This window comes from Magnolia sinica, chromosome 12, assembly GCF_029962835.1.
Source record: "Magnolia sinica isolate HGM2019 chromosome 12, MsV1, whole genome shotgun sequence".
In the NCBI taxonomy this organism is placed as follows: domain Eukaryota; kingdom Viridiplantae; phylum Streptophyta; class Magnoliopsida; order Magnoliales; family Magnoliaceae; genus Magnolia; species Magnolia sinica.
Window position 1 is genome coordinate 57,259,325 of NC_080584.1, and position 12,183 is coordinate 57,271,507.

A 12,183-nucleotide genomic window follows, 5' to 3' on the forward strand; every position below is an offset into this window, starting at 1 on the left:
TTCTGATCTAGAAGATTCATCCTAGCAGAATTTTTAATTGTTCTTTTCTTTTCTTTTACATTGTTAGGCATTGACCGATATTCACAGAGGTCTTGATTACATACCTTGTTCAGAATTTTAATTTTCAATGTCATAGGGTTTTCTGCAGAATTTTAATTTTCAATTTATAGCTTTTGTTTCTTTGACAGAGGTCTTGATAACATAAATTCAAGTATGATACACAAAATGAGAGGTTTTGATTACTTCCGTTTCTTTATCATGTTTTTTTTTTTTATTCTCTTCTTGATGTGTGTTTTATTATTCTTTTCATTGCCTGTATCAGGTGAAACGCACTGTTACTTACAATGAGCACATGCCAAGAAAACCTCCCCCGGATTTGCCATCTCCACTTTTACATGGACGGATAGTTTACATTGGCATGCCTGTAAGTGTAAAATTTCATTTGCTTGGGATTTTTTGGCCAAGTCATTCCAGTTGACATATAACATAATTGAAATTGATTGTGAATGTTTAATCAGTTATGGAAAAATCATTAGTTCCAAGCTTCCAACAATCCTTTCGTTTTGCTTTAAGCAGTTTGCTTTTTCTCTTAAGGATAGTTTCTGATCAGCCACAAATTAGATACCTTTGAATTTATCATACTTCTTTTTCCCCACCTTGCTATCATCCATAAACAGTTAAACACATTTACAGGTGCATTCTTTTCTCTCTCTTTTTTTTTTCCTCGTTTTTCTTTTCTAGAGTTTCACTCTTAGTTTTTTTTTTTTTTTAGTTGGCAACAGGTGTAGCATGCCACTATCTTAGTGCTAGTAGAAGACAACTATATTCATGGTAAAATTTTTGGAAGCAGTTTACATCTTAGTGTTAGTTGTTAATACTTGTAAAACCATGTTGTTGTTGTTGTTTTTTTAAAAAATAAAAAAATTGCTTGTAGAATTAAACATACGAATTTTGGCATGAAATTGCTTTGGCATGCATTTTCTGGAATTTTTTGCATATCTTTCCTGGTGTTTTGGCAACCTTATTGTGGCGATCAAAAATACTTTTACCAGTGTTGTGGCAACCTTTTGCAGCACTTTTCCATTTTTATCGGCGCTTTTTACAGCTTTTAGCAGTGTTTATAATTACTTAATTGGCACTTGTTACGCATTTTACCTGCGTTTGTTGCAATTACCAGCGTTTGTTACAAAATTTATCTACTTTATCATTACTTTTACCGGCTTTTACAGTTTTTAGCGGCGTTTCTCATATCTTTTACCTGCACTTCGTACAGTTTTTGGGCTCTATTAGAATTTTGACTGTGATTTATTTTTGGGCTCATATAGTAAAAGTTTCTTGCAAAACTGATGTACGGTATGTATTTGTCAGAAACATCGTGATGAACCTAGAAAGTTTTAACATGGGCATTCAATACCCACCATTTCCTGCTTTTTGTGGCCCACTCGAGTTTTGCTTCTTAATCATTTATGGGCTCACGCCCTAACATGATTTGTACAAACTGAATGAACAGGGTAGATTTGTTACAAACATTATGGTGGGCCCCACTTAGGCAATGGACGTCCCATTTTAACCGCACATCCATCTACCCTCGAGTCACTCTCTCCCTAATCCTCTCTGCCAGTAACTCTCTTCTCAGCTCCACCTCTCTTAATTACCTGCCTCACCCCTCTCTCAGCTCTCTACTCCTTCCATCTCTTCTCAGCGTCCCTCTTTAATGGGGCCCACCATAATGTACTTATGAGTCATCCAAACTGTCCATTAGGTGCGCCATTCAATGTTAGGTTAATAACCTAAAATTCAGCCTAATCTAATGATTAGGTGGACCATGCCACAGGGGATAAAAGAGGAGCAATGAGAGGGAAACCATGATCATAGAAACTTCTAGATTGCTTTTTTTTTTTTTTCTTTTTCTTTTTCTTTTTTTCTTAAATAGGCAATCACACCCCAAAACACACCCACGCACTCACGCCACAGTGAGTTTTTTATACCACAATGGTACTGGAACTTTGTGAGTCTACCACGGAGGCATTAGCAAGGACCCAACACCATGTGATTTTAGAGTTTTTATGCGTGATTCTATTGTGCCCTATGTTGTGGCCTGGTTGAATTATGCATCGGCTATATTTTCTGGAATGTACAGTAGAAATGAGGTTATGCAACTGATGCACGATTTGGATTTGGCACATGCATAATGGCAAGCCCCAAAACTGCTGGACTCTTTAGATTTCACACAAATACAAAGGTCAGCCCCACCAGAGCTTGGACTTACGGGAACTAGCATACGAACAAAGACAGGTAACCGCCCACTGGCGGTGGGCCCCACTGTGATGTATGTATTTAATCCACACCGTCCATCTGTCTTTTCAGCTCATTTTAGGGCATGGGGCCAAAAATGAGGTAGATCCAAAGTTCAGGTTGACCACACCACAACAAAGAGTGGGGTTAATTATAGCTACCGTTGAAACCTTCCTAGGGCCCACCGTAATGCTTATCTGTCATCCAACCTGTTCATAAGGTCATGTGGACCTGGATGATGGGATAACACGAATATAAGCATTGTCCCAGCTTCTGTAGCCCCAAACAAGCACTACAAGCCCCTAAAAGCGCTAGCTGCCGTTTTCTTTCCCAAATGGGGGTGTCGGAAAAAGCTTTGCCGGCGCCAGCACACTTACCGACGCTTGTATGCGTGCCGGTAATTATGTAACCTTTTGCGGCGCTCATTGTGACTTACCGATGCTTTTGGTGGGCACTGGTATTTCTGACAGAAGTGCCGGTAAAAGGACAAAAACGCCGGCAATACAAGCGCCGGTATATGGTGTTGAATAAATAAAAACAAATCCTCTATACGAGTGGCATCAAAAGGCTGAAGTGCTTGTAGGCCTAAATTCAGGCACAATTGATTAAAATCCTGCACACAAGAAAAAAAAAAAAGAGTCAAAAAGTAGCATTCAACAAATTGATGCATGGAAAATAATCAATCCTTTGATCCTATCATTAAAAAGTCAAAAACTATCAAGGCAACAAATGTTGTAACTTGAATTCCATTACATCTATTGGCCCTACATTGATGCATGTGTTTTATCCACGCCCGTCCATCCATATGCACCCTTCACACATGACATTCAAGTGTACTCCTAAATAAATTAAAAAACCCTACGGAAGCCAATTCAGGGAAAAATCACATATCAATATCTTGAATACAACTAAAGAAAAAAAAAAAAAAAGTGGATGCTTCACAATTATCTTTAATTATGAAAACAACATAACTTTGAAACACTCAAAGTGAGTGCAATGGTAACATACTGACTGAGGGTAGCAAGCATCTACTATAGCATACTGGTTCTCCTGCCATTTTAAATGCATTCAAATTGTCATTAATGGAAATGGGAAAAAAATTGGCCTAGAGTCAATTGCATTCACATCATACTATAGTTAATTGCATTCGGGGTGCATTGTTATACACTCACGTGCAGAACAGAAAGAAAAATAATACTATATTTGTTAAGAGGGACATCTTGTTCATGAACATTATACAGTAGCAAGTATATAAATCATATCTTCTATCAAATTAAACTATACAAATTATGGGTCTTAGTCTAGGGGTATCGTGAACTAGAATTTATGCTAATGGGGTTGATGAACATTATTGCATAGTTAAAAATGAAACATATCCTAAGGGCTTCTTTCAACAAATAAGTGAGAAAGAATTGTGAGAAATATGAAATCTGCACACAACTTAAAATTCATTTGTCAGTTGTACTAGTCGTAGTAATTGTGTACCACAATATCAACAGGTTGCTAACTTTTCTAATACATAACACTAAGCTAGATTGGAAAAAGACTGTTGTATCATAACAAAATAAAAAATTAAAAAAAAAGAAAAAGAAATGGCATGTGATCGCTTTTGATCTCTCTCTTTTCAGAAAGATAATTGAATTTTATTAACAAGCCTACAAAACAGAACAAACAATTAGGGGCGAAGGAAAATGAGCCAACAACAAATGACCCTCACTTTGATCTTAGACCATGTTTGCATAAAAAAGGGATTACATCACATGTGAAACAATGGAAAAGGAAAAGGGTTTTCCTTCGATGTGACCATTTGTAAGGTATCTTATATGCTCCACTCTTTCTCAATTATGCATTGATTAATTTGACATGATCTGTAGCCATTTAAAAAAAAAAAAAAAAAAGAAGTAAAGGGATGCTCAAGCAGCATGCTTGCTGACGGCCTCTCTGCCGGATTCCTCTGTCAGTAGAACTACATGAAATTCTTACCCTCAGGGGCCAATGTATCTGGTATAGGAGGGGATTCATTCTTCATAACCTTGAACATGGCAGCAGCCTGCACCAACATAGCAGAGAATTCTGACCATTTTAATTCATGGGAACAAAATATATAAGATGTGCATAAAAGAAAAACACAAAAACATGAACAAAATAGCAAAGGAACTTAAATGCAACATGACAGAATCTGATCATTAAATACATGGTAGGAAGCCAGATTTAGGATGCATATGGAGTTACTACATCGTATAGAGTAGAATGGCCTTTGTTTGTTTCTTCTAATAGAGGAAAATTGGAGCCAGTTTGACAAACTTTCTCCACTCCTTTTGAAGTGGAATGGGGGTTTCTACCCTTCTCAGACAAATTGCCACTTTCAATTTAAAGTGGGAGCTTCCTGAAAAATGGGGCAATTGATATTTTCATCCTGTTCTAAAGTGGCTCCTCATTCAAATGGTCCAATCTATCCCATAGGCAAAGTAATACTTGTCTGGCAAGCTCGAAGACAGTCAGAAGTGAACATTCATGGCCAGCTCTCTACCAAAATATTATAATCATCATCATCATCATTGAAGTACACAATGTAAAATATAAAAGTACACAATCCTTTAAAAGAAAATATTAAAGTACAGAGGTGAATTAACTGTTCCACAACTTTTTAGATGTCGAGTTCCCTGTTTGTCACCAACATGAAACTTTCCTGTTTGGTTCCTAATCTGTAAATTTGGGGCTCATTACTAGTTCATCCATGTGAGTACACTTGCCGACCTGGCATCCGAGTGAGACATCGAATCCATACTGATCCACTAATCAAGTGAGGAGCACATGGACAAAAATAGTGGTGGTTTGGGGAAAAAACAAAGATATTGCCAATGGCCCCATCCAATGCACGTGTTGACCAGCTGTCTAATGAGTGGACTGGCCTCATCTATTTTTATATTTATACGTTCTAACAAAAAGCCCTAGATAAACCCAATCCAGTAACAACAAGATTCTTAATAACATATTTCAAGCTACCACATTATCAACTAGACAAGTAGCTTTGTATGCAAATATTCCCACCATTGCCGGTACAAGCTGTGAAAATGGATGATATACAAATCACATCAATGGCACAAAACTCTCATATCTTAAACATGTTAAGCAACTAGGACCGTTGATCTGGTGGGCCACCAGTTGGATGGGTGGCTATAAACTGAACATCATAGCAATTAACAACTCTAACCATTTGATTGTTATGAGTTTTTCCCTGTTGATATAGCCATTGCTTGTTCTTTCAGGCCCCCAATTGGAATGGTTACAATAGTCAGATGGCCATGCTTTTTGGTGTATGACCCATTGATGTGGTAGCCCATGAAATCGAGGGTCCAGATCATCATATGCAAATGCCACGTGTACAGTAGAGATGTTTAGGGGAAGTAGCATTATTCAATAGCTTAAAGAATACAGAAACCAGTGAGGAAAGGAAAAAAAAAAAATCACTAAAGAATGCCATCAAACTACCTGGAAATCAAAGGCAGTGAAATTGTGTGACAGTCGAGAATGTGAATATTGACTAGAAGACCAATCACCAATACACTCAATGAAGATCATGATATGATATTTTTCATTCCTCACCACACATAACCTGCCCAATAGTTTGTAATGTCTAAATAAAAAGATGCCCCCCATACCAATGTAAAAATATCATGTTTGACAGAAAAGCATACAAGAAATTTATAAATATTCGATCAAATAGCATGTCAAATAGTATGCATTGAAGGAAAATAAGGGCAATGTCATCATTTCTAAGAGAATAAACTCGGACTATTCTTAAACAGATGTTTAGGGGAAGTAGCACAATAATATGGACCAGAAGACCGGAACATCAAACATAGAAAAGAAGGTAATAACAAAAGCTATGCAGAAGGCCTTTGTAATAGAATACCAGAAAGCATGAGGGGCAAAGAATGTCACTTTCTAGATTCAAAGCATGAGGCAACACAACCATCAGCACAAAAACCTGAAAGAAACACGACAATGTCTTAAATTTCCACCACGTGGTGAATGCGATGGAATATAGAAAACAAACATAGATTTAAGAGATGTTTCCTCGCCTGTTGAATAGATCCCAACAAGGAAGTCTCCCATGAAAACCATTATCTGACAGCATCATGAAATTAAAATAAAATGGAGCAGATTTACGTGATAATGCCATGATTTTTATGCCGACCAATAAACAATTCATGAGTTTCAAAAAAATCAATAAACAGGGAAGATTATAAAAGAATGGGAGACATGATCTTAGGTACAACGCCACTTCTATTCGGTGGGCCATATTTTTTTAAACCAAACGGACTATCATTAGTCAAGACTTTTAAGGGAAAAAAAAATCACATATATCTTTCACCAGTGAAAACATGCCAGCTTGGGAAAAACATATGCATTTCCTCCAGAGATATGAGTCCCAGAATATTCTATCAGACTTGAAACAAGGCACCTATTATGAGATTTACCTGTTCTTTTAGTAGCCTGTGGCCATGACAGGAGACAGGATGCAAAATGTTTCAGACTAAGAAAATGAGAAGAACTCACTTTCTTGTTACTTGTTGCATCTTCTGCTTGTTTAACCAGGGTGGTTCCTTCAGCAGTAACATGCTGCATCACAAAGCACTCAGTAACCATAGAGAGGCAGGATAAACATAAGCACTCAGTTACAAGTTGGGCCTCTAGGAAAGCATATAAATGAAGCGACAAAAATATAAATTAAGAAAAATCAATTATTTATGGAAGAGATTGATGAATAATACCTGGCAATTTTCTTAATGGAACAAACTTTGCACCAATCACATGTAGTCATATAGGATATTTGTAGTCTGTTTCAATCAATTCCTATTGTATCATATTCATCTTTTAATATATTCTAATCACAATATATACAACCATACAAAAAAATCCTATAAAAGAACTGTGGAAACATAAAATAATTGCACTATATTTTGCATGCTACAAAAACTGAAAAACAGTACCTTGTTTTATAAAACTAAATTCCAATAGGAGGGTTCAAATGTTTTTAAGTAACAAACACTTAAGTATAAAAGGCATCTTGCGAATCGGATACCAATATATGTAACTGTATCCTAAGAATTAGAAATCGTGGAGATTTCTGATGTGGGTCTCTTTGTGTTTGCTGTTTAGATGGTCTTGACATTTTAAAAAAAAATTCTGTTTTAGCCTCTTTTCATGCAGATTTCTGATGTGGGTCTTTTTGGATTTGCTGTTTTTTGCTATTACACATTGTGTTCTTGGGGGTTGTATGAAAGTCAAGCATAAACTAACTAAAATTAGACCGACTAGACTGTGGAATCCACTGTCGCTAAATCACAATCTGAAAATGAGGCTGTTTGAACAATCCTAACCTCTGATTTGTAGAGACTCATTTGTTGAAATAGGACCGTTGGATATTTTTCATTTTAACGAGCCAACAACAACAACAACAACAACAACAACAACAACAACAACAAAAAAAAAAACAGTTGCTCATAGTAACATATAAAACAACACAATACCAAAAGGTAACCACTATGCGTGCAAGGCTACATCCATGCAATGCAAATTGAAATTTCAGCAGCTAGACTCAAGCATATTATGTTCACTGCCATTTACCAAGCCATGTTTGGGAAGGCATCATGTTCGTCATGTCAACGGATCAGCATTTTGCACATCCAAGAGGAACCATTGAAACATGTGCTTTGGAACCTACTCTCCTAGCAATTCTGTGGCCAGCTTGGAAAGAAAGAAATAACAGGACTTCTAATTGGTGATAGTGGACCTAATTACTTCCTGGGCCAGGTCCTTATAGGAGATCTCTAGGCATAGTAGGGATGACTTTTTAAAAATTGAGCAGGTGTTCTAATGTGATGGGGGTGTAAGGGTCTGTGATTTCCATTGTGGGCTGTATTTTCTCTGCCATTCTAGGCCTTTCTTGTGTTCTAATGAACTATCAATTTCAATAAAGAGAATGGAAAAGCATTCAAATACGACTACTTTTCACTTGGTGTACATTTTTTTAAGTAGTCACTGTCACTCGGTGTAATTTATTTTTCATCCACAATTCAAAATACTCTTCTGCAGATGCCAAATTCCTTCTCAGAGCCCACTTTCTTTTATTAGACACAACCATCATCAAAAAGATGCTCATGACATGTGTACCTTCATGAGGTAGTTCTTTGTTTCTTAAGAGTCTTATCAATTATTCAATATAGAGCAAGTTCATGGCTATATGCAGCAGCTGCTGGATGACAGAGTTCCAGTTTTCCACATCAGTCATCAATGACTGCATAGATGTTATTTCAAATGTTTGGACAACATCTAATTCCTTTAATGCCTATTTCACATCCACACTCAGAAGCTAATGGCACTTGTCACATCATATAAGTGATTTGAAAGCATGCGAATGCATAATATGTATATGATGTTCAGTGGCACGCCCATGAATAATTCGACTGCACCACAAGTGTTCCAAATTTAACACTGCTGATGGCATGACTGTAGATCATATGATGTTGCGTTGGTTATTTATAGCATGGCATGGTTGACCAAGACAGCATAATCTAGCATAAGAGAACATGATATAGATATATAAATCTATCTTATAAATACGGTTCTTTCATGAAACAAAATTAAACCCTGACAGAAGATTGGTGATGACCAGAAGTTCAGAAGGGAAAGGTAGTGTCATTAATGGCCTGATCTTTATCATATATATCAACAGATGTACTTTTTAAATGCTAATGAACAGATGTCTGAACTACCTTAATATAGACCGTCTAGTTCAACCTGTCATTTGCCACCTTTCACTCTCATTAGTTCAATCCGCAGTTCGGTTTCACCATAGGTGAATGAGAGGCTTAAACAAATGAGCAGGTCATTGAAGCAGACCAGTTTCGGCCAGCAAGATCCCTATCGGTTCGAAGTTCCATTAGCTTTTGTCATTGTGTCTTGGTTGTACTGAACATTCGCCATTCAATTCAAGTGTGCATCCAAACAAGGTTATTTGCAATTTTGTGTGTGTGTGTGTGTGTGTGTGTGTGTGTGTGTAACCAATGTTATTTGCAATTTTGTAACAATCATAAGCTTACTTGATGAATGGAAGCCAAACAAGATTCAATTATATCAGCGTAAGAATGTTACTATCCACCAACCTGCCATACACATTCAGGTAAGAAAACCATACAAATCTCTTTAAGAAAGTTGAAATGGGAAGTGGACACTGAGATTTAGCAAACAGATCATTTAACCCCATCTTCAGTGAATGGATCACATAGGAGCGAATTTCAGTGCTAAAATCTTTTCCTCAGGAAACAAGAAACCCAGATCAATTGCACGATTACAGCAGAGTTCTTGACAATACAGCAAGTTTGGGCCGTTTGGCATTTAATCGAGCATGTAAGGTGCCAAACCATAACATAACCAAATTTTTAAAAAAGATTGATGAAAACTTCACAGATTCAATCATTTGCACCTCGTTTTATAACCTACAGTCATAGACAAAATCCAGGAAAAAAAAAATCGATCTAACAGATGGATGACAGATATATACAGAGAGACGATCTGTAGATCTTCGGGGAGATATTCGTGCTTTATCGAGAGATCCATTGAATGCTTGAGATGCAAGTGATTAAGGCTTCCTTGATGTCCATATCATAGATCGGATTGCAGAGATCCTCGTATCTCATCCTTAGACATGTTAGAAGAGAGATAGAGATTAAAAACCCCTGAGAGAGAGAGAGAGAGAGAGAGAGAGAGAGAAACCCTAGAGGCGTAGAGGTGGATTGAGAAAGGGGAAATGAAGAGAGATGGTCGATTGAGATAGGGAAAAGGGGAAATAGAGAGAGAGGGTCGATTGAGAAAGGTATCGTAGAGGTGGAGATGGCGATGGCTGTTGTTGCATCTAAAGGGGGAGAGAGAGAGAGAGTCGGGACGGAGAGAGAGAGCGTCCGGAAGGGAGAAAAAGGGTTAGGCTTTTGGTACGTACGGTATTTATACCCGATCACTGACCGACGCCTAATTTTAATTAGCGCCGGTAAACCAGCGATGCACATTGTCAGCAAAGCCAACTTTTGTTGTAGTGAAGTTTTCAACGGTAGGCATTCAATCCCCCCTGCTTTGTGTGGTGTGGTTCACCAGAAATGCGTTTGTGATATCCACTCCGTCCATCCGATTTTTGAGCTGGTGGAAGAGGAGAATCCAGAAATATACAGACCCTATGATCAAGTGGAACACCACACAAGTATTTTGAATGGTTTGCATAAAATCTAATTGATATTCTGTATTGTGGCCCACCTAAGTTTTGGATGTGGCCTTTTTCTTTTTCTTTTTTTCTTGCCCCAGATCCTTCCATGCGCTATCGAAAATGAAGGACACTGGATGTTACATGGACGCTGCAATGGACCCCACCAAGTCACCCTTACCCACATTTTCTCACCTTGCCCCACAAAAAACTGCAGTGGCATTGCTTCTCATAGAGAAAAAAGTCTCCCCCATGGCATGAGATAAAATCATGAACAAATTTCACTTCTGCTTTTCATGATGACTTTCTACATCGGTCCGTCTGTCAAAATCAGCCATCCGGCGGAGGCTGTTGAGGGACGCAGTTTGGCCAGTGACGCCAGCTGCCACTAGTGGTCTGTCCTCTGTGGGCCCACCATGATCGATCTACACCGTCCATCCATTTTTACACATCATTTTAATACTCTATCCCATAAATGAGACGGATCAAAATCTTAGGTGGACCACACCATGGGAAAACAGTAATGATTGAATGTTTACCAATAAAAAACTCTTATGTCCAGTGTGATATTTATTAGACATCCAACCTGTAGATTAAGTAATCAGCTTGATTCAACACTGAGGTCTTAGTATCGATCCCTAGTGGGGGTAGCTAACAGTGAAGTGTTAACTGAAACTGGTGTACTAACGAGCTAACAAAAAATTTTTTTAATAAAAAGCTTGATTCAAAACTTTTGTAGCCCCGAAAAGTTTCTAATAGTGAGAGTTCAATCAACACTGTGTGGCTCACTTGAGATTTTGATCTACGTCAGTTTTTTATTTTAATCATAAAATTATACCTCCGTTTTTTATTTTAATCATAAAATTATCTGAAAAAAAAATGGATGGACGGCATGGATGAGACACATACATCACGTTGAGGCCCATAGAGCACCAACCACTAGCCATTGGCTAGTGGCAGAGTGACTAGCCAATCCGTTTCCGCTGTTGGTGCCTACATCTTGAAAATGCTGGCAGCTATATGAAAATGGTTTAAAAGCATGCAGTTTTCCATGTATAGCCTAACAGGCTTTGTGTTTTTCCTTCATCCATGTTTCAATAGTAGGCAACATTATCATAGTTGCGGTGGTCCACTTGAGCATTGGATTGGCCTCACCATAAAATATAATGTGTATTTCAACAAAAAAATAAAATAAAATATTTTTTTATCCATTGTTTTAATTGTGACCGTTGGATCTGCCTATCTTGATAATGTCGTTCCCATAATGCGAAACGTGTATCCATTATTCGGGCATGTAAAACGTCACGTCCGTTTATCCATATCGAATGTAGCATACTGAAATTTCATGGTCAGAGTTTATACTTGTGCCTGAGAAAATCAGGTGTTAATAATTGAATAGATTGGATGCTTCAAAATTGCACCTTATTTGTTTTTGTTTTTTTTTTTTTTTTTTTCATTTAGATCACATCCAGTCACATTCATGAGAGTAAAATCAACTATAATTTTCATATCATTAGAGTAAAAGAATTCAACCAATTATTAAATGCATTTTCAATGGGAGCTTATTACATTATCAAGTTGGTAGCAGAAATATAAATAAAACTAAGTCGTAAAACTATCTCCTTATT